This window comes from Triturus cristatus, chromosome 1_1, assembly GCF_964204655.1.
Source record: "Triturus cristatus chromosome 1_1, aTriCri1.1, whole genome shotgun sequence".
Taxonomy (NCBI): Eukaryota; Metazoa; Chordata; class Amphibia; order Caudata; family Salamandridae; genus Triturus; species Triturus cristatus.
In genome coordinates, this window is record NC_140579.1 from 1,261,957,657 (window position 1) to 1,261,981,879 (window position 24,223).

At 47.2% G+C, this 24,223-nt stretch overlaps 1 long non-coding RNA gene across 1 annotated transcript in view; it reads right to left on the minus strand.

Moving 5' to 3' along the window:
- Positions 1-4,260: 4,260 nt before the first annotated feature.
- LOC146871930 (uncharacterized) overlaps positions 4,261-24,223 on the minus strand; it is an 80,667-nt gene continuing 60,704 nt past the window's right edge. The window contains exons 2-3 of the long non-coding RNA XR_014959630.1: positions 14,034-14,168; positions 4,261-4,888 (exon numbers count right to left, since the gene is read on the minus strand). This is a non-coding gene — a long non-coding RNA (uncharacterized LOC146871930). The remainder of the gene's footprint in view (positions 4,889-14,033; positions 14,169-24,223) is intronic.

The window sequence follows — 24,223 nt, forward strand, 5'->3', positions numbered from 1 at the left end:
AGGTGCTCTACCGGGTGCATAGAATCCAAAGTTCACAGGGGGAGATGGCATCCTTGTCAGTTGGAGTCATCAGAGTCCAGACCACAGTGTTGGTCATCATTGGTCAGACTGTGACCAGCAAGTCCATGTGGCAGAGAATGTCATTGGGTGAGGTGCTGCTGTTGTGCCAGTGGGCCAGGTGCCAGGCCAGGTGACCTGGGAGATGTGGATGGTCCACTGACTCTCACGGTCTTTTCCGTGGACGACTCACCTTCCTTGCGGGACCCTCAGATGCAGGCCTTGACGATACTTGGGACGCTCCGTCGGATGAATCCTCCTCCTCCTCCCTCCCTGTGGCTGGTGCTGGTCTTCGCCTGGTGGCACAGAGAGGGTTGCCCATGTTGTCGGCGATCCGACGGAGTGAACGGCTCATGTCCGTTTGCACCGCCAGGAGCTCAGCCAGTCTTGCCTCCATCCGTCCTTGGTGTTCTTGTTGACTGGCATGTTGCTCGGCCTGCAGGTTCTTCATCTCGTCGAGGGTCCCCTTCATCTCTGTGAGCGCGACACTACCTGGCTGATGCCCCTGGTGTCACGCCAGTAGTTGTCCAGGATGTGGCGTATCTGTGACATACCGGTTCTCTCAGCTGGCTGGTCAGGTTCTCGCCTCCGCCTGCCTCCACTCCCACCACCCTTGCCCACACGAGCCTGGCCTGCCGTTGTGGGCACATCGGGTCTACGGGACCTCTGAGGGATGGCATTATCTGGGTTGTCTGCCTCCTCCTGGGTGCCCGGAGAACCTTGTCCCTCCTGGTCAGACTGGCTGTGTTGTTCAGTGCGAGCAGGGCTCCTGGGTGTCTCCTGGGATGTGGCAGGAATGGGGGTAGTGGTTGGCACAGATGTACCTGACGCAGGTGCTGCAGGGGCTTGGGCACCAGAGGGGCCAGGTTGGTCGGGGTCATCCACGGAGTGGTGAGAGTCGTCGCTGCCGGTGGGATCATCTTCACGCTGAGCCTGGGACTGTGATTGTTCCCCCCCATTGTTGGGGGGAGGTCGATGACGTTGCCCTGTGTGTGAGAGAGAGACAATATTAATGCTGTTTCATGCCACATCCATGTTTCATACATATTCAAGTTGTCACAGATCCTCCAGGCAGTTGGATGTGCCTAGCATTCCTCTCAATGTACACTTGGGGATGGGTATGTTGCGGGGGACAGATTGGTATGTTCTTCTGAGTGTTTGACCAGTAGAATTTTGGCTCAGATGCTTATTTGGCGATTGATTGGTCTTGTTGTGTCACATGTCCATTGTGAGTGTGGGTAAATCCATTGCCTGCCCCGGGGGTGTGTGCTTGTGTGAGGGGGGGTGTGTGACCGGGCCTGCTGTTGGGTGTAGTGTGATTTGTCATTGGGTCTCCCAGGTGATGTGTCTGTCCCCTCATGGTGCATGCTGGCATGACAGTGAGTTTGAGTGCCTGTGCTAGATATCTGTGCTTGTGTAGTTGGTGTTTGAGTGTACAGTGGTCACAGGAGGGCCTTGTGCTGCATACAGCAGGTCCAAGTGTCAGCTACCTTGTCAGTCCCTGTGCATTGGGCATGGTGCATGGGTATGTACCTAGGCCATATGGGCTGAAGGCATTGGTGTCTGCTTCGGAGTTGCACAATGTGTTGTGTGAGCCCCACCCTCCCAGCCTCCCGGACATCCAGTCTTGGGTTTGTGGTTGGTGTGGCCTGGGACATGGCATTGCCTTTATTTGTGAATGGGGCATGGAGATGTTAGTGGCATGAGCGTGGTTTTTTAGTGTGGTTGTGTGCGGTGAGGACTTGGGGGAAGTTGCGTGCATTTTGTGTATTTGTGGTGTGGATGGCATTCCCCCCACGTTACGTGAGTTGTTTGTGTACTCACCAGGCTCTGCGACTCCTTCGACTCCGTGTATTCCCACCGGCGGGAAGCATGGCCATCACCTTCTCCTCCCAGGGATGGTAATGTACGGGTCTGCGGGGCAGCCCGCCTCCAGTGATGTTACTCTGGGCATATTCCTCGTTCATTTTCCTCTTGACTGCCCTGCGCAGATCGTACCACCTGGCTTGGCATTCATGCCTGGTCCTTCGGATGGGCGCAACAGCATTCACCTTATCGACAATCCTCTGCCACAGGCTTGTTTTGTGGGCTATGCTGGTCTGTCTGACCAATGTTCCAAACAGCTGTGGCTCGACTCTGATGACTTCGTTGACGAGGAGGTCCAGCTCCGCCCTTGTGAACTTTGGATTCTTGTCTGTGGGCATGGTGTGGGTGTGGATGGTTGTGGGTGTGTGGGTGTGAATGTGACGGTGTGTGTGTGAATGTGAAGAGGGGGTGTTTGTGAATGAGGTTGTGTGAAGGTGTGTAAGTTAAGGTGTAGTTAAGGTGTAAGTAAGGTGCAGTTATTTGTCTGTGGGGTCTGTCAGCAGTGGGTCTGTTGCAAAGGCTCATGGGTTGTGTGTGTGGTCCCTTTTTATTGGTCCTTTTGTGGGTGTGGCTGGGTTTGAATTTGTGGTGGGTGTGTTATAAGAGGTGGTTGTGATTTAGGGCCTCTGTTTGCCTGTTTGGATGTGCCAGGTCAGTCATAGAGATGTATTTTGCCATGTTGACGTGTTTTGTGGTGTTGTGCGAGTCGAATTGACCCTCCTTGTGCTGTTTTACAGTGTCCTGGTTCTGTACGAGTATTTTTCGCATAGGTAAGGTCCGTACATACACGATGCTGGGTGAGGGTGCTGGGGTACGGTGTTGGGGTATGGTGCGTACAGGTACGGGGCTGGGGTACGAGCCTGGGGTGCGTCGTGTACAGGTGGGGAGCTGTGCTACGGTGTTGGGGTACGGTGCGTACAGGTGCGGGGCTGTGCTACCGTGTTGGGGTACGGTGCGTACAGGTGCGGGGCTGTGCTACTGTGTTGGGGTACGGTGCGTACAGGTGCGGGAATGTGCTAGGGTGTTGGGGTACGGTGCGTACAGGTACGGGGCTGTGCTACGGTGTTGGGGTACGGTGCGTACTGGTGCGGGGATGTGCTACAGTGTTGGGGTATGGTGTGTACAGGTGCAGGGATGTGCTAGGGTGTTGGGGTACGGTGCCTACAGGTGCGGGGATGTGCTAGGGTGTTGGGGTACGGTGCGTACAGGTGTGGGGCTGTGCTATGGTGTTGGGGTACGGTGCATACAGGTACGGGGCTGGGAGATGGGCCTGGGGTGTGGCGCGTACAGATGGGGGCTGGGGTACGGTCCTGGGGTACGGGGCGTACAGGTGCGGGGCTGGGAGACAGGCCTGGGGTGCGGCACGTACAGGTGCGGGGCTGTGCTACGGTGTTGGGTACGGTGCGGAGGGGGGGTACGGTGCTGACATACGGGGGTACGGTGCTGACATGTGCGGGGTGAGGGGGGGCTGTACGACTCGTATCTGGGCACAAGTTTACCCGTGTACATGTGTGCTACAGCGTTCGCTCCGTACTTGCACGCTCGGACTTCTGTTTTACGATTTGCACGTAAAAATGTCTGGCTCCCTATCGGACACTTTTCCCGACGCTACTCGGACGTAAAAATTTACGGCTCCCTCTCGGACTATTTTCCCGACGCAATTCGTATGTATTTTTCACGTACGAATCGTACTTCTCAGTTTGTATGGTACTTGTACGATCCGTACGTGAAAATATACGGATACGAGTCGTACGCAAACATTTTTACCCGGATCAAAATCGGCACCTCAGTGTATGAAATGTACAATTTTTCATAAAAATCTTTTTATTGCCATACATTTTTTTCCAAGGTCAGTCATGAATTGCACATAACATTTTTTGGTTTTGGTGTTGGCATTTTTTATATGTTTTTTTTTTGCTGTTTGTTATATATATATATTCTTTAACAAATGTTTTCATTGTTTGTTTTTCTTCCTTTACATCTTAAATATTGCAAAAAGTACAAAAGTAATGATCCGGCGCAAACCCAATATTTTGGACAGGGACAAACACTCAATTATTTCATTTACTTTGGCCCATACACATACACCCAAGTCCCTGTGGCGCTGCTGTCAAGTTTACGATTTTCTTACCACTTCAAATTCAATAATTGAAATTTTGGACAGTTCATATTCTACACCATAAACCTTCTCTTTCAAATTTCCATCTTCTTGGACGATGGACCAATTAGTTGAAAAATTGAAGGCAACAGTTACTCAAATAATAAACGGACAAAAATAATCACAGACTCATTGTTTGCAATTTTGTTAAATTTATCTAACTCTAATGCATTGGTCTTATAAAAATACCTCATAAGAGAAAATACACTCTAAACTGTCAACAAATAATCTTGAGATAACATAAGTTGCATGGAGGGGATAGATGAAGAGACATTAGACATGTGATTAATCAAATCTTGATTTGAGAAAGATAGATTAGGACTGGAACAGCTTACGCCTAATGCAGCAGCCGCATCTGCCGCCCTCGCTTCTAACCCCGCCCCTAAATCACCTATTCTTTATACCCTCACCATACCGATTCCATCCCACTAAAGTTGCTAAATCACCCTTTCTAGCTACAGGATTGGTCAAAACGTTGGGCGGATGATCACACTATCATTAAGTCATGCTTTCTCTGACTACACCATTGTCCAGTTTTTCGTTCCCACATATTCAGTATGCATCCCTATTCTCTCATGAGGTGAATGTATCGAGTTAAGCACAATTTTTAATAGAGTTAACATTTTGTGGATTTTCACACAGGGTTCACTGGAGTTGGCTGCATGTCAAGCGTCATGTCCTTCACCGTGCCATGCTCTTTCAGCTTGTTCAGCATCTTAGCCATTTAGTCACGTGGTTTAGGTGCGCTGCAAGTTTCACTCATCACAGTTCGGCTAACTTAACCCAAAAAGGAGACTTGTCCATTTACTAAAAAAATGGAAAGCAAACATCTATTAATAATGTAATAATGGAATCTTCACTGTTAACCACCCACCATAACTCTAATCCATGTTAACAGTTATCCTAGCATAGCATAAACAAAAAGCGTCATTAATTATTCATGACAAAGCAACTCACATCATGCATTTTTCTAAATATACATGTAATATGCTGTGCAATACATTCATAACACATTCTACACACAATATTATTACTGTCTTGGTTCTTTATGTACTGTTAGATTTAATTCCATGCATATTGCGAAGAAAATTCTCCATGTGTGGTGTGTAGCTGCATGTTAATTCTATTTTCTACTTAAAGTTAGTACGTATTACAGGGGTAGTTGATTCAAGCGAGTTTCTTTTTTGCGAAACCCCGCTCCATCAATTCCCTAAATACTCACCATACCGAGTGCCACCTTTCAATTTATCTAGAGTTCATTATCTTTCTCTCCTTTTATGGCACTCTCATTTAATCTTTTCATTATATCATTACACTCTTCATTTATTTCTTCTAGTTCTATTTCATATCTTTTTCTCTTTATTCCTCTCTTTTTATTCTTTTTATCTGATAGACTTTTTCTTCTCTTCATGCACTTATAACATCCGTACGCTATTATTATTGTTAAAACTATTATTGCTATTGAAAGTACTGGCATCACTAATTTTCCCAAAAGACTTTTCCAAAATGTTGAAAAACAATTTCTCACAGCTGTAATACTTTTACTACCTTTCCCCCATACACCGTCAACCCCCCGTTGGGTTAAATCTTTATGCAACTTAGTAATGTTCCTAATATATCCTTTTATCCCTTTGCCTTTATCAGGGATATAGGTACAACACTTTTGAATTTTCAACGTTCCACAGACTCCACCCTCCTTTGCCAAGATAATGTCAAGGACAAGTCTATTTTATAAACCCAGTGATCTTATTGCTACCATTTCGTTATCAATCATTAAAAATCCACCAGCAGTATCTGTTGATAGCCGATCAACTACTGTAGACAATTTTCAAATTTTATGTGAATTTAGAACTACCCCAACTGATGGTATTAGCGCAGAAAATAAATCACCCATTATTTCAGAAAACCTTGCTTTCCTTTTACGTGTTATTCCTTGCTTTATTTCATTGACACTATGATCTCTTTGGTCTACATGATAGACCTTTGGAAAGACAATCCCAAAGTAACAACCCCCATAACAGTGGGCAGATAACTTGTAATAGGCTTTCCTACCACACACATAATATATCCCAGGTAAAACAGGATCAGTTCCACCCTTTAATCCCCAACCTCCAGTAATTTGGAAATTATGCTCACACTCACTAGTGCCAATAAAATAATTGTTGTAGTTAGTCTTTGCTCTCAACAAACATAACTTTACTTTCTGTGACCAGTCCAGGAACAGTGCAGCATACTTTTCACTCTTTTCATACTTTCCCTCTCTAAATGTCCAAGGTGGTTCTTGTGTTTTTTGCTTAGTAGCTTTATTTCTGGAAAATTTCTCTTCTATATTCTACCATATCCAAAAACAGTTTTTCTTCATAATGCAATTCACAGGTTAAATTATTATCATAAGCATAGTCTAGATTTAATGGCTTAGTAATATGGAAACATTCACCCATATAACGTGCATGTTTCCCACTTTCTACTTTGTTTAGTTCTCAGATAAATGGAACTTTAGAAAATACTAAGTCTACCTCTGTATATTGATATTCCAACTTACCTTCCATATAAAATAGAATTCTAAGTACACTACATGAGACAGCATATGTTAAAGACAGATGATGGTAGGTTATACCCTCAGAGACAGACCATGGTAATTTCATGCAAACATAACAATCACTCACATTCATGGTGTTAGTATACTCATACAACAGTTTAGTAAACACATTTAAAGAAAAGAAATTAGTTAATTCATCATAATGGAAAATACTTCCATTTGATTGCTTTTAATTAGTTTTCGTTATCTGTTTAGCTATATCTTTCGTTCTTTCGTTAGAGATATCATTAGTATTATTTCCAATGTTATTCCCAATAAAAATTGGTATGACAACAATTAATAAGATCCACAAGAATGTTAGTAGAAAGACGTTACATAAGCAAAATTTAATACAGATACATTTTAGTTTAGATTTTGGTTGTCCAGTCACTTGATTTCCTGGCATTTTAGTATTCTATAAATATTGGAAAAAATTCTAGCAATTATTCTATGTTATGGACTAGGAAAAATCTAATAAAACCTTATCTACTAAAAACAAAAGGTCCACAGATGTCTTGACCTGGCAACATTTTCTCCACCTCAACAGTTCTTCTTAAGGTGGTCTTAATTTGTTCTCATCTTCTTTTTCAGTATCACTACTCTGGTATTCCTCATTTAGGCCTTAACTTTCAAACTCCTCGAGGATTGCATAGGTCCATTCAGTGGCTTTGTACTCTCTACAGGGTATTCTTGTTCTTTTCGATATTCTTCTTTTTTTTCCACTAAATCTGCCTGATCTGCCTGACTTGAAATTTTGTTGATTTGTTCTGGTCTTCTTCTTAATCTTCTTCTTACTATTCTGTATTTTAATCTTCTTGCCCCACTTGGCCAACAATCTCCCCTTCTAGGTTTCTTTGCTTGCACTATCTTATCACCTTCTGTGTTCTGTTTACCATTTCGCTAATTTTGTCTTATTTCTAACTGTTTTCCTTGGCTTTCTTGGTTTTCAGTCTCTGTAGGTTCAGTGCTTGATTCTGTCTCAATAGCTATTTCTCCTTTTTCTAATTCTTTTGTGAGCTCATTTTCTTCTGGAACGGTCTTTGGAACCTCAGCTGTTTCTTCTTCTGTGTCAACAGCTGTTCCACCTTCTCCTGGTTTAATAGCAGCCTCACCTTCTTCTAACTCAACAGCAGTCTCTTCTGTCCCAGTATCTGGTGCCCATTCTACTCAACTTGTGCTTGGCTGTTCATTGCCAACATGTTCCTCAGAATCTGTCACTCCAGACTCTTCAGCTTCACATACTTCAGCTACTGGTTGTAGATTTATGTTTCTCAGTTGCTGCTCTTCAGGTCTTTCGATTGGACTTAGGGCTAAACGGGTATGGCTTGCATTAATTCAAATTGGCAAACCAAAACACTTCAATGCTGTGGTTGTCGGGGAGGAGCCTAGCGCGCAACCAAGATGGCCGCGTAGGTGCGAGGCTCCCGAGGACCTCCGCGACCTCCTGCATAAATCCTGACAGAATCCTGTCCCAGATGAGGGGACTGTATTTGTGAGCCCGAGCAGAGGTGACGCCCGTTTTCCGTTTTTAAATCGGACCTCGGACACCGGCAGGAGTATCGATTGAGGTTTGCGGCCTTCTCCACACGGGCCCCCCGTACTGGAGTTGTGGGGCGATCCGGACACAAAGTGAACAACAGCGGCGGGCAAGGCTGGGTGACTCGCGTACCCTGCACTTTCACTTTCGCTTTTGCGCCCTCCTTGCTGCCAGGCGAGGTTGGGTTGCGGGGCGGTGCGCGGTGGTGTGGTCTCGCTGGGGTGCCCTGCCGGTCCGCCAGCTGCGGTCCGTCCTGCGGAGCGGTGATCGCTCCCCCCTGGACCCCTTGAACTGGACTGTCGGCCCCCCCCTTTTCTTGAGGAGACTGACTCGTCTTGGGGATCGAAACCATGTCCACCAAACAAGATGGCGATCGGGCTAAGATAAAATCGACCCGCCGTGGCGCGGCCCAGCAATCCAACAGTATGGACCGCTACACCCTCCAGAAGGGATCCCCAGAGGCGCCGCGTAGGTCCCCTACGGGCCCGACTGATGCTTCCGCTCTGCCCACGGACCTGACCCTCCGAGACGTCATGGGCGCCATCGCCGAGATGAAGGCCTCGGTGGACCAGCGCTTCGACACTCTGGCCCAGAAGATTGACTCGGTCCTCGTGGACGTGGGCCTCGTGAGGGCTGATTTGTCTAAAACCAACGACCGGGTCGACTCTTTGGCCCACTCTACCACGGGCCTCACAACGGACATGGCGGCCCTCCAACAGGAGGTGCGCAGGCTTGGCCAGGCGAGCGCCCTGATGAATCGTCGGCTGGAGGATTCCGAGGGTCGGGCCCGGAGGAACAACGTTCGCATTATCGGGGTGCCGGAGGGACGCGAGGCGGAGGCGGTGGATCTATTTGTTGAGGACCTGGTTCTCACCCATCTCCAGCCTCGGGGGCTGAGTAAATTCTTTGCGGTGGAGCGTGCCCACAGGGTCCCCAGGGGTAGGCCTAAGGTTGGAGCCCCTCCGAGGCCTATCATCGCCCGGATCTTCAATTTTAGGGATAGAGACGCTATCCTACAGACTTCCAGGCTACAAGGGCCGGTCAAATTTGATAATATGGACATCAATTTCTATCCTGACTTCACTCCGGCAGTCCAAAAACAGAGGCTGAGCTTTCTTGGTGTTAAACGTCGCCTAAGGGACCTGAATCTCAAATATGCGATGCTTTTTCCAGCTAAGCTGAGAGTGGAGGTGGATGGCCACACGCACTTTTTTGATCGACCCGAAGTGGCCGGGGACTGGCTAGACACTTTGCCCGGAGATCGGGGCCGGGGGGGTGGGGGGGGTGCGGTTGGTGGGGAGGGCCCGCCGGATCAGGACTGAGGGACTAATGGTAGGCCTTGCTCTGGACTGCGTTGTTGTCACTATTGACTGTTAGGGTAAGTCCCCCTCCGTGGAGGTCGTGTGGGGTCTCTTGGGGGATCTCCCTCCTCCTCTGGGGGACTAGTTAGTTTTCTTATCTATGGGGCGACAGGCACACTGCACTTTGGGGGGGCTGTTTGGGCTCATGCAGGGGTGCAGGGTGGGGGGAGTTCTGTTGGGTTGGGTGGGTTGGGGTGGGGTGTGGTTCGTTTTTACCGCAAGGCAAACCCGTTATTGTATTGTTGTTTTTGAGATGCTCTGGGGGGGACAACTGATGGCGTCGTTATGTGATGGGGGGTAGGGATTTGACATTGTTGTCCTGGAATGTTAACGGACTGGGTGATAGGATCAAGCGGGGTGTGGTCCTGCAGTATCTGAAACGGATTTCGCCTGATGTGGTCTTTCTGCAGGAGACACACCTTATTGGTAATTCCTTTTGTGCCATGAATCGGCGTGGCTATCGCTTGGTGGCCCACTCGGGCTTCACGTCGGGCTCGCGGGGGGTGGGCATCATGGTGAAGAACTCGCTCCCGTTGGAAATAGACGAGGTGCGCCATGATGAGAGGGGACGCTACACTGTCTTGGTGGGGAGGATGGAGGGCAAGGTAGTTGTCTTTGTCTCTGTGTACGTCCCACCGGGGCTACAGTCCACCACCATTGCAGATCTGGGGCGCCTCCTCCTTGACCTCCCGGGGGGGCTTCTGGTGGTTGGGGGGGATTTCAATGCAGTGGCTTCTGGGACTATGGATCGTCATCCCCCTAGGGACCTCCCCCGGGCACAGGCGTGGTTAGCGGGCCTTTTAGACACACTGGGATTGGTGGACTGCTGGCGCCTAAAGCATCCCGCCCAGCTGCAGTACACCTTCCATTCGGGTGCCCATGGTAGCCTCTCGCGGCTTGATTATGTCCTTGTCCCTGCGGCTTATGCTGGGAGGGTGGGAGAGGTGCGCCATCTGGCGCGGGATATTTTGGATCATTCCCCGCTCCTACTGCACTTGGGTGTCTTCCCGAGGGGAGAGGGCAGGGTAGCCCCAATCAATGCTTGGTACTTGCGTGACCCCACTATTCGTGCTGACCTGATTAAATCATTGCAACGGTATTTTGAGGAGAATGTGGGGTCCGTTCCATCGGCTATCTCCCTGTGGGAAGCCTTTAAAACAGTTCTCAGAGGGGAGGCCCTCTCCTTTATCTCCCATGCCCGCAGACGCGCACAGGAGGAGGTGACCCGGGTGGAGGCCGAAATTACTGAATTGGAGGGTGGTCTGGGGAGTGGGGTGACTGATGCGGCGCTGCATGTTCTACACCTTAAACAGGCGGCCTATAGGGCCCTCGTCACGGAGGCGGCCAGGGGCCTTAGCAGAGAGCAACAGGGGCGACTGTACGATGTGGGTGATAAGGCTGGCAAACTGATTGCGTGGTTGGATAAGAAGGAGAGAGCTAGTCGTGTGGTCCCGCTGATTGAGAGGATGGATGGTGTACGAATTACTGAGCCGGAAGGCATTGTTTCTTGCTTCGCGGATTATTTCCGCGAGGTATATTCTCCGGTCTCTCCCTGCTCGGAGGAGGATTCCCATGCCCTGCTGCGGGACATCGCGCTGCCCTCGCTTTCAGTGGAGGACAGGGATTCGTTGGATGCCGCTCCCACCTCGGATGAAATCGCCCTCACCATACGCTCGGTCGCCTCGGGCAAGGCCATGGGCCCGAATGGCCTTCCTATCGAATTGTACAAGCTGCGACCGGATGTACTTGCACCTCACCTCCGCGCGATGTTCCTTGCGGCCCACTCGCGGGGCTCCCTCCCGCCGGACCAGCGTCTAGCTACCATCGTGGTTATCCACAAGGAGGGGAGACCGCGAGACCGGGTTACATCCTATCGGCCGATCTCGCTCTTGAATGCGGAGCCTAAAATCCTCGCCAAGGTGCTTGCCAACCGGCTGGTCGGCGTGGTGGGCGATCTGGTCCACCAAGACCAGTCCGGCTTCATTCCCCATCGCAACACGGCCCTTAACCTGCGGCGCTTGCACGGGGTGCTCGCGCGTGTTCCATTCGTGCGGGAGCCGGCCATCTTGGCGTCCTTGGATGCCACCATGGCGTTTGACACGCTCGAGTGGCCGTACATCTGGGCGATGTTGGCGAAATTTGGATTTGGCCCGGGATTCATCAGCTGGGTCAAATTGTTGTACTCTGACCCATTGGCGCAGGTGGTGGTGAATGGTCGAGTCTCGGCCCCATTCGTGCTCGGACGGGGCACGCGACAGGGTTGCCCCCTGTCGCCGCTCCTGTTTGCACTGGCCTTGGAACCCCTGGCGGAGTGGCTGCGGTGGCACCCCTCTATCCGTGGTCTCCGTTGGACCCCTGAGTATGAGGACCGCGTGTCCCTCTACGCCGACGACATCCTGTTGTACTTAGCCTCCCCGCGTAAATCACTGATTGTCCTGGTTGATGTTCTGCGCTCCTTCGGCCGTAACTCGGGTCTTGTCATCAACTGGGCTAAATCCTGTATCTATGTGCTTTCCGGGGAGGCTCCTGTTCTCCCGCGGGGCTGCCCGATCCAGATTGCCTCGCAGGGGTTTCGTTACCTGGGCGTCTATATCACGCTGGACCCAGTGGCCCGCTACGAGCGGAATTTGCTTCCCCCCCTCCAGCGCTTGAAGGAGGACGTCGCGCGCTGGCGGCGCTTGCCGCTTTCGCCGCTCGGCCGGGCGGCATTGTTCAAGATGATGTCGTTGCCGCGCTTTCTGTACGCCCTCCAGAACTCGATGGACCTGGTCCCGGCGCGTTACTTCCGTGAGGTGGAGAGTTTGCAGCGCCGCCTGTTCTGGGACGGGAGGCCGCGTATAGCCCTGGCAAAGTTGACGCTCCCGTGGTATGACGGAGGGATTGCCCTCCCGGATATTAAGCGGTATTACTGGGCCTCCCACTTAGCTGCAATTAATCACGGCCTCTACGGGCCCGCCTTAAACCCGGCATTTGAAATGGACAAGATGCTCCTGCCCGGTGGCGATTACAATCGAGCGCTCTACACTAGCGTGCCCGACTCCCACCTGACGGGACCCACGCGTGTCATGGTGCGAGTATGGCACGCGGCCAATGCAGCTATGGGATGGAAGGACCGTTTGACCCGGGCGACACCGTTGTATGCGTCTGAGAGGTTGGGCTCCCTATGGACCTCGAAGGGCTTCGATAGGTGGGACACGATAGGCATTAGTACAGTGGGGGACCTCTGGATGAGGGGAGGATTCAAAACTTTCGAGACACTGCAGGCGGAGTTTCAGCTGCAGGGCAGTGAATACTTTCGATACCTGCAGGTCCGTCACGCACTGGGCTCTGTCTTCCCAGACGTGGCCGCCATTCCGGAGTCCTCCCCACTGGAGGATAGAGTGCTAGATGGCCACGTTCCGGACAGCACGATCTCCCTCATCTACAAGAAGTTGATTAATGACCGCTCGGGCTTACTGACTGGGCTCCGCGAGGCTTGGGTTGCCGATGGGTTGGAGCTGGACGACGAGGACTGGATTTCCGCGGTGGCCTCCCCGAAGGAGGTGGCCATCCCGGCTCGCCTTCGCTTCGTCCAGCTTAAGATACTTCACCGGGTGTACGTGACGGGGCCAGGGCTTCTGCGTATGGGCTATGCCGAGGATGGACTGTGTAAGCGTGGGTGCGGTGCATTGGCGACCTTTTTACATATTCTGTGGGAATGTCCGAGGGTGGAGCGATTCTGGCGTGGTGTGCATGAGGTCCTGCGAGCGGTTACGCATGTCGTGCTGGTGCCTGAAGCGAGGAGATGCCTGCTGAATGTGTGGGAACCGACCGACTACTCGGTTCCGCAGACGCGATGGGTGACGCTGGGTTATATGATTGCTAAACATGACATCGCTCAACTGTGGGGATCCCAGAGGCCCCCGGCAGTGTCGGCCTGGAAAGAACACATGGATTGGTGCATGTTCCGAGAGAAGGTGGTGTATGTGGCGCGGGGTAAGCCTGGGGCGTGGCTGAAGGTGTGGGGCCCCTGGAACGCCTACCGCGGGGGTATTTGCGAGCCGCCGTTGTTGCCGCCCGCTTCACCAGCTCCGTCCCCCTAGATGACCCCCTCCCTCAATCCCGGGCACAGAGTTTTCCCAGTCCCAGACCTATTCCCCTTCCCCTCCTTCGATTTTAGTGTATGGTTGGGGTCCCCCCATTTGAGGAGCGTATGTTGTCATTTTCGCTCTCGGGTTGCCTTGCGGGTGTGGTTTTATGTTGTTGTGTTGTATAAAACGAAACCGTATTGTGGGCTCAGAGTCATGTGGCCCACGTTGCTGATACCTCCTGCTTTAACGTCTCTGTAACGCCAAGTGCCTTATTGTATATATGTCATTTATTTCTGTCATTTTAGCGGCCGGCCGGAAGGTTGTAGGCCCGTACCTGTATATATTTGAGATTGCAATAAACGGTTTCAAAAAAAAAAAAAAAAAAAAAAAATGCTGTGGTTGTCACCAATATGATCTGGTAAGGGCCGCTCCAACGGGGTTCTATACACGTCTTCCTCATGTGCTTCTTCGCTAGGACCCACTCTCCAGGATTCAGGTCATGTGCTTGATCCCGCTGAGTTGGAGTGGCATCTCCTCCAACCTGGTGAGACACAGAACGCACCAGGTCAGCCATTCCTCTACAATAGTCCAGTACACGATCATCAGATAGATTCATTAATTTATTTGCAGGTCTGTATGCTTGTCTCATTGCTCTTCCCATCAGCACCTCGTGGGAACTTAATCCAGTCTTTTTATCAGGTACACTTCTGAGACTCATCAACACCAGGGGCAAAGCATCAGGCCATTTTAGTGTTATGGATGCATACACCTTCCCTAATCTGGACTTTATCGTGCCATTTATTTGTTCCACAATACCAGATGCCTCTGGTATGTAGGCACAATGCAATTTCTGTTCGATTTATAAAGCAGCATAGATCTAAAGTTACTGGAAAACCAAATCTCGGGATTAGTTCTCACAACAACAACTTTTTACAGTAAGACTGTCAATCCTTCTCGTTGGGTAGGCTTCTACCCAGCGAGAAAACAAACAAACAATGACCAAGACATACTTTAGTACGTTACATGGTGGCAATTCAATAAAATCGATTTGCAGTCGGATGAAAGGTCCTCCTGCTCTCCCAATTACACCCCAACTTACTAATGTCTTCCTTCCTGGATTTTGTTTTTGACAGATAACACACCTTTGGCACAGACTTTCAGTGATCAGTCTAAACTTAGGATTGTACCAGGACTGCTTGAACATTCTTACCATGGCGTCTTGTCCAATGTGCGCATGTCCACGGTACCTCCTGACCATGTGAGAAAGCAATGAATCTGGCAATACTGGTCTTTCATCATAATATACCCAGGACTCGTCATCATTTTTCCTACAACCTGCTCTTTTCCATTCTTCCTTCTCTTTGTCACTAACTTCTTCCTGGATTTGTCTCACCTCGTCCCAAGTTTCAAATGTGGTGGTGAACATGTGGTGGCATTCAGTATTTCCTCTTTCTATCGATCTATTTATGGCCAGGGTATTTTGTGTAAAGTAGCGTGCCAATTGATCTGCGTATCTGTTACCCCTGGTCACATTATCGTCTCCGGATTGATGTGCAGCACATTTTACAACTTCAACTCTTTTTGGTAACTGCAAAGCTTTCAATAATTCCTTTACAGTTTTCTCATTCCGAATTGGTGAGCCAGAGGAGGTCATAAATCCTCTTTGCATCCATAACTGACCAAAGTCATGTACGACTCCAAAATCATACTGACTGTGAAAATCGTTACTGTTAGACCTTTTGCCAATTTACAAGCTCTAGTGAGAGAGACCAGCTCTGCAACTTGAGCAGAATATATGTCTTTTAGACATGAGGCTTCCAGGGCTCCTTGTCATGGTACAAACAGCATAACCAGTACACAATTCACCCTTTGCATTCCTCATACATGATCTGTCTACAAACAATTCACAATCAGATTCTTCCAGTGGTTCATCTGCAATGTCTGGGTGGGATTTAGTGCAAAGCTCTGTCACTTCCAAACAATCATGTTCTGCTTCTTCTCTCACTTCTTCACATCTTGAATTTGGTAATAATGTGACAGGGTTCACAGTAGTGCATCTTACCACTGTCACATTTTCAGCACCTAGGATCCCTCTCTCATATTTAGTCAGCAGACTATTTGTCATATGTTGAGTCCAAGTACCAGATTCACTCTGTTCCAAGCTCACCCAAGTGGCTGCTACTGCTTTTAAACAACCAGGTAATGCAGCGGCCAGAGTCCAAAGTAGCGGAAAAATAAGCTACTGGACGTCTTGCTATTCCATGTTTCTGAGTTAGGACTGCAAGTGCACATCCATCTCCTTCACAACAGTATAATGCAAACTCTTTAGAATAATCTGGCATTCCCAAATCAGGCGCTTGACAAAGACTGTTTTGCAATCGATTGAAAGACTCCATATTCTCTTCATCCAATTCAATTGGATCTTTCACATCCTTTCGTGTCTACCTTTGCAGGGGTTTTGCAATCAACGGAAAGCCACATATCCACTGTCTGCAATATCCAACCATTCCGAAAAACATCCTCACTTCCTTCTGATTTCGGGGTGGATACATTTTCTTGATTATGCTGATTCTCTCTGGGGTCACTTTCCTTAGTTCCTTTTCAATCTTATGACCTAAGTACTGAACTTCCTGTCTACAGTACTGTAATTTTGATGGTGAAACCTTGTGTCCTCCTTCAGCTAAATGGTTTGGTAAAGCAATGGAATCAGCTACACATGCCTCTCGTGTTTTAGATACCAACAATAGGTCATCGATGTATTGGATGAAGACAAAGTTTCCGGGCAGTTTTAGAGTTTCCTTACATTTTTTAAAGATCTGATTAAAGATTGATGGACTTTCAGTATACCCTTGAGGAACTTGACACCATGCTAAAACACAATTGCTGAACCGGAAGGCAAATAAATATTGGCTATCCGGATGCAAGGGGATGGAAAAGAATGCCTGACACAATTCAGTGAGTGTATACCATTCAGCTTCACATGGAATTTGGTACAAAATTACAGCAGGGTTTGGTACCACCGGCAACAATTTTATTTACTTTTCTCAAATCGTATACTATTCTATATTTTCCATTGGGCTGTTTGATACCAATAATGGGTGGATTAAAAGGACTGCCCAATATTTCTTTTAAAATTCCTTGTTCAATCATCTGATCAATCACAGGTGTGACTCCAGCAATTACTTCTGGACTCATTTTGTACTGTGGGATATTGGGATACACTGCTCCATCCTTCAATATCACCTAAATGGGGTCCACATTTCTCATTAATCCAATCTCTCTTCCTGTGAAATCTCACACATCTGATCTCACTGTACCTTTTAACTCTTCTGGTAAATCTTCTTCTGTCAGTAGTGAAAATAATTCACTTACTTCTGACTCTTGTTGGGCCATCATTATTTTGATTTCAACATCCTCATCCGGTGTCATTATTGCAACACCATCCAGTGCACAATAAATAGTGCAATTCATTTTGCACATCAAATCCCTGCCCAAGAGATTTACCGGACTGGTATCACACACCACAAACGGATGCATGTCTTTAAAATTTCCAGTGTGAACGTATATAGGGGCTGTTACAGGAGTTCTAATGTGTTTGTTTGCAATGCCTACAACTTAGATAGTTTCCTTCGAGAGGGGCAGGTTCGGGATTTCCGCTGCTCTCACAGTGGAACGGGTATCACCAGTGTTCAATAGGAAGGTGATGTCTTTTGCTTCTACCTTTCCATCAATAAATGGACCTGACTGATCTACCGCTAAAGATGTGCCAAGTACGCATTTTTCCTCCCCCTTCAGGCCCCCTCGCTGCGACGTATCCAACTCACGCTCACTGCAACGCACCAAATACTGCGTAACTAATGGATTCTTACCAAACTGCTCTTCTCCTTGAAATCCCGAAATTGCACTGTACATCTGCATGTGAGTATTCACGTTGGGAGGTATAGGCGGTTGTGGCACCTATAACTGGGGCATAACTACCTGTTGTTGCTGCCTAATCAAATCATTCTGCACCTGTGGATTCAAATATTGATTTACTCCCTTTTGTACAGATCTTCACTCGTTCTTCCAATGTCCCAACTTCCCGCAAGCATGACAAGGATATTTCTTCTTCGCCTCTTGCTTACTCTTTTTAAACTTCCCACGAATGTCACTGTTTGCCTGTCCATTCTGACCCTGTTTTTGTGTAACATTATTAGTTTCTTGTTGTTCTGCCAATTTCACTTGTTCCCACATCATTTTCTCCTTTAACTTTTTAAGCCGAGATTCAATGTCGTCGCTGCAATATTTGGCATATCTTAGAATTTCGTCCATCGATTTGCTTTGCCAGCACGGCATATGCTGTTGTATCATGGCAATGATTTCAGGTCTGAATCCATATTCAAATCGATAGACAAAATGTCCCATATCCTTATCTCCAACATTCTCAAACCCACTATACTGTTTAACCCCTTCCCCGCTCATGACGGAACCGCTCCGTCATGAGCCACGGTTGCCGTGTGCTCATGACGGAGCGGTTCCGTCATGCCATGACCGTTGGTGGCCACTCCGCCTACGCGGCACTGTTTCCCCGCCTGTGCGGGGGGACAACGCAACTGGGCAGAGTCATGACGAAACCGCTCCGTCATGAGCACAGCTCAACCGTGGCTCATGACGGAGTGGCTCCGTCATGAGCACAGCGCCACCGCGCTGCCCCCCTGCACCCCCCAGCGCTGCGGCGGAATTCCCGCCGCAGCGAAGGGGTTAAACACCTGTAACAGCCTCTAATATTAGGCATGAACAGACTCTTTAACCCAATCTGTTTCCTTTGGACTGATTTTTCCCTTCAAAAAGGTAATGACTTGATGATACTTTTCATCACCTCCTCAGATGGGGCACCTGTTTTTGCATCCCTTGGAAACTCATCTTTTGGCCAACCAACTGTAATCTTATATTCTGTCCACAAATCAGCAGGAACCACTATTTCAAATAGACCTTCACAAATCTGTCCACTTGCTGTCAGGGACTGTCCGGGACTATGTCAGGAACACAGTCAGGGACTTGGGCAAGGACTGGGAACGGGGTAGAAAACGTACACAGAGAGGAATACAGCGCTGCCCAGGATCACACAGGAAGTCAGAAGAGGAAAAGGGATCCAAAGGGGAAGCCTGTACAAGTGAACAAGATGGCTAAGACTCAGAAAGGAAGGGCACTCACAAGGCAATTTAGCATTCAGACTAACTACACCCAGGACGGACAAGACATATATATAATACAACATTAACAATAAAGGGGAGTGTGGGGTAAAGCACTCAGGAGTTCCACACGGTAAGACTGAAGCTCAGTAAGTTTCTCACCCACAATTGCTGTTGCAGATACTGACTGCAAATACCCACATATAGGATATGCATGCAAAGGCAGGGTCTGTGGAGCTTATGTCTATGGTGATGTTATAAATGCAACGCAAAGACAATACTCACAGTGAACAAGAAACACAATCTAGGTAGTCAGCTGTGGCCACGGATCTTGGCGATCAAACAGGAACACACAAGGCAGTAACAGCAAGGGGGCAGAACTAAACACAAGCACAATAGACAAGAGCTAGCAAGGAGGAGTGCTTAACAGGAAAGGAAGTAAATCACAGGGCAGACTTGGCAGAAAACAGGTAAAAAACATACAAGGCAACAGAAGCAATACAGCTGAATAGAAAGACAGCAAACTAGGAACTGGAACCAAGGAAATGGGAAGAAAGGCAGGGACTGGAAAAGAAGGGGAGGCTACAAGGGTATGCTAGAATAGTGCAGGTTAAGGAATCAAGAAAACAGAGTAGCATAGAAGGCAGTGCTGGGGCAGGAACAAGAATTGAGCTAAGGCTCAGGAGTCAAGGTAGCACTGCAGGCATTGCTGGTTCAGGAACAGGGAATTATTAAAGCTTCAGGAGTCAAGGTAGCACTGCAGGCAGTGCTGGTTCAGGAACAGAGAATGAATAAAGCTTCAGGAGTCAAGGTAGCACTGCAGGCAGTGCTGGTTCAGGAACAGAGAATTACTAAAGATTCAGTAGCCAAGGTAGCACAGCAGGCAGTATTGGTTCAAGGAAACAGGAAATAGCTACAGCTCAGGAAACAAGGAGACAAGAGAGCACTGCAAGCAGTACAAATCAGGAACAAGAAATAGTTGAAGGACAGGAACAGGAACAAAGAATAACTATAGCTCAGGAACTTAGGAAACAAGGTAGCACTGCAGGCAGTGCTAATTCAGGTACAAGGAATAGCTATAGCTCAGGAACTCAGGAAACAAGTTAGGACTGCAGGCAATGCTAATTCAGGAACAAGGATCAACTATAGCTCAGGAATCAAGGATAACAAAAGTTCAGGAAACAAGGGTCGGTCTCACCGGTACACAGCTACAATGACCAACACTAGACCGAAGGGAGCTGGGGCTCAAAAGAGCTCTCAGTAATCACATGCATCAGGTGTGAGCAGGCTAGCAGCAGCCAGCCAACGGTGAGCTGAATTCCTCCACCCATCCTTGGCCTGCAGGGGTGGAGACAAAGCAGTGAGCAGGGAATTCTGGGTAATGGAGTTTCAGGCATGAGCAGGATGGCTTCCACAAAACCCGGCATGGATTGGGAATGGATGTCATTTTCCAAATAGTGTCCAAATGGCTGGAAGTCAAGATATGCGTGCAGGGGAGTGTCTGGAAGCATATTAGAACACTGGAAAACCCCACAATTTGCCCCCCTGGTGGTGGGCACGAGAGCACAGGGAGTTAATTGTGACACTTGCTTATACCACTCAACCAGTTTCTCTCGTACTCTGGGAAAATCATTGGTAAATGACAATATATCTTGTCTAGTCCAGGGTACATGGACATATCATCCACTTGGAACTTCTCTCATGGGACAAACTCTTACTGCCTGCTCAGTTTATTTTAGTGGAAACATGGATGTTCCCTTTCCACTGGCTTCTTCCTTCTTTTTCACCCATTTACTTCTCCATTTTTCTATTGCTCCCCATTTCTTCAAGATATTCATCAATTCTTTTATCTGCAATCTTTTCCCTGACGTATTCAAACTCTCTAAGTCTTTATCAGTAAATGCCATGTGGTACCTTTCCTGTAACACCTTTGATTTTTCAATATCGACTCCAAATTCACTTGCCACTTCTGACAGCTTCTCATGGAAGTTCTTTGCTCTTCAAGTAATACTTTTGCACAAAAGCATCAACTCTTCATCATTATAAATCCCCAATCTATCTGGGATTATCGTTCCGATAATCATTTCTTCCAAATCTACTTTATAATTGACTCACATTTACACTTTTAGGATGTACATCAGTTTTAGTTAACTCAACCCAATTACTGAGCTCTTCTGGGGAGGGACCCGTCGTACTCCCAGCTGTTGGAGTTATTATTTGTCCTAGTTTCCTCGGCTCTAATTGAGTGCTTCTCCTTGGTGTTTCAGTCATTAGATCTCCGACCGGTAGATCCAACATGGTGTTATTTTGTCCACTTTGGCTCTCATTATTCACTATGTTACTCCTAACACTACTTATTGGGACTGCTATGGTAGGTATTTTCTGTAAATTTGAGTTTTCCCCAATTAGTGGGATCACAGGACCAATAGTCACGGTACTGTCAGGGCTTCAGCATTCAAATTTAATTTATTTAATATTTGTGCTTGTTCTATTCTAGCCTTATTTAATAGACTAACTTTATTCTCTCTTATTTGTTTAGCTAAATCAGTGACTTGTGGAGTTAATGGGGTTACGTTTACTGTTTGTGGAACACTTGGAGTCAACCCCCCTGAACTTTCTTTATAAGGCGAAGGTCTTTTTATCATCATTTCTTCTAGTAACTCATAATCACTTTCATCTAAACCATCTTTAGACGCCTCTAGATTTTTCAGTTTTTCTTTACATTTAGCTCCTGTTTGACCCTCTACTGTCAGGACTGGGTATAAACCTGCAGTAACTACAGCTTTTCTCCATCTTTTCATCTGATCCTCTCGCCTCTCAAATGGGTAACCTGCACAAAATCTCCTATTCCTTCTACCTCCTCTATCCTTCTCTCTCTCAAATGCTTCTGCTTCCCACTCTTCCAATGCTTCATACTGTCTGAGTCTAGGATTTGGCTCCAAGGAATTCATTTTCTCTCTCAAATTTTGTAGGATCCTTACGTTAAACGTACCAAACTCAGGAAAGGCCAACACTCCATCATCCTTGGTATATTTCATCCAGTTTTCTAACCATACACACGTATGATATCCTCGCTCCAAAATCATATAAGATGTGTGCGTTTTCGGAGGCGGAATAGGAATTCCCTCCCTTGTCACAATCGGCCTGTCCTTATTAAACAGATTCTTTAGTTTCTTCCACAAACGCATCTTCAGACTATTCAATCAGCAATTTACTACTCAATCAAAATACCAAATCCTATCCGTATTTTCCTTTTTCCAGTCGTCAACCTTTATCCTATCCCAGACGGCTCACACCAACTCACCAATCTCATAAAACTATGTATTTTTGGTCTTGTCCAATGTCAGCGTGTCTCGCACATGTCACCCAATCAACACTCCACTCACCTCCGTGGTCTGACCTATGGCAGCGCGGCACTTTGTGACGTCAGTATTACTCCTGCTACTGACCCTCCCTTTACAATCTGCTCTTCGAGAAACACCCGCTGTAGTCTCCAATACCAGCACAGCACTTCGTGACGTCAGTATCACTCCTACTACTGACCCTCCCTTTACAAAGGTTCTCGGCAGTATTTTTCTGAATTTTTTTAATCAAAATTTTGTTAGTAACAACATAAAATGACAATGCTAATTCGTCTCTTCCACTAAATAATGAGATAGTCTTCAATAATAACAACCAGCGTTATCTTACTTTCCTGTCAAGCTCCGGAATAACCTATCTACTCCTCTCAAGATCGCACCGAGGTATCACAAGAGGGTCTCTTGACGTACAAAGAGGGTTGTCCCGTCACTGTTCTAGGCTTCCCTTACCAGAGTTTCAAAAACGGTAACCCTTCACTATTACAAACTTTCTTCTTTCACACAGAAATTTCCCTAAACATAATACCGACAGCCCTACCTAGCTTTTCAGTATTGTCACAACAGACAAATTACTTCTGCAGTGTGTTTTCTTTACCACACTCTTCCAATTCCTTCTGGGATTCCTCAGGCACCTCTTGTGCCTGTACTTCTGAACAACATATAAACGGAAATGCTAACTCTTTTCGTTAATACATATAGTGAATATTCAATAACCATTACCTAATTAATCAATAATTAAACCATAACTCTGCTACCAAGAAACTGATCCAGCGCAAACCCAATATTTTGGACAGGGACAAACACTCAATTATTTAATTTACTTTGGCCCATACACCCAAGTCCCTGTGGCACTGGTGTCAACTTTATGAATTTCTTACCACTTCATACTCAATAATTAACATTTTGGACAGTTCATATTCCACACAATAAACCTTCTCATTCAAATTTCCATCTTCTTGGTCAATGGACCAATTAGTTGAAAAATTGAAGGCAACAGTTACTCAAATAATAAACGGACAAAAATAATCACAGACTCATTGTTTGCAATTTTGTTAAGTGTATCTAACTCAAAATGCATTAGTCTTAGAAAAATACCTCATGAGAGAAAATACACTCCAAACTGTCAACAAATAATCAATCTCGAGATACCATAAGTTGCATTGAGGGGATAGATGAAGAGACATCAGACGTGCATAATCAAATCTTGATTTTAGAAAGATATATGAAGAGACAAAAGAACATGGATTATAACTTTGAATTATCAAAGATACCAACCCAAAGAATACGAACAAGGAAAACCACCACCCAGGCCTAGGTATTGGCAGGGGACCCCCAGACAAAGAGTAAGGCATCAAAGACTCAAAGATCAGGATAAGGATAGGACTGGAACAGCTAGGCCTCTCTGCAACCCGACAATCAGCAGCGCACCCTTTCTCTCCTAATGCAGCAGCCGCATCTGCTGCCCTCGCTTCTAACCCCGCCCCTAAATGACCTATTCTTTATACCCTTACCATACTGATTCAATCCCACTAAAGTTGCTAAATCACTCTTTCTAGCTACAGGATTGGGCAAAACGTGGGGCAGATGATCACCCTATCATTAAGTCATAGTTTCTTTGGCTACCCATTGTCCAGTTTTTCGTTCCCACATATTTAGTATGCATCCCTATTCTCTCATGAGGTGAATGTATCGAGTTAAGGACAATTTTTAATACAGTTAACATTTTGTAGATTTTCACACAGGGTTCATTGGAGTTGACTGCATGTCAAGCGTCATGTCCTTCACCATGCCATGCTCATTCAGCATCTTGGCCATTTAGTCATGTGGTTTAGGCGCGCTCTAAGTTTTACTCATTACAGTTCGGCTAACTTAACCCAAAATGGAGACTCGTCCATTTACTAAAGGAACGGAAAGCAAACATTTATTAATAATGTGATAATGGAATCTTCACTGTTAACCACCCACCATAACTCTAATCCATGTTAACAGTTATCCTAGCATAGCATAAACAAAAAGCGGCATTAATTATTCATGACAAAGCAACTCACATCATGCATTTTTCGACA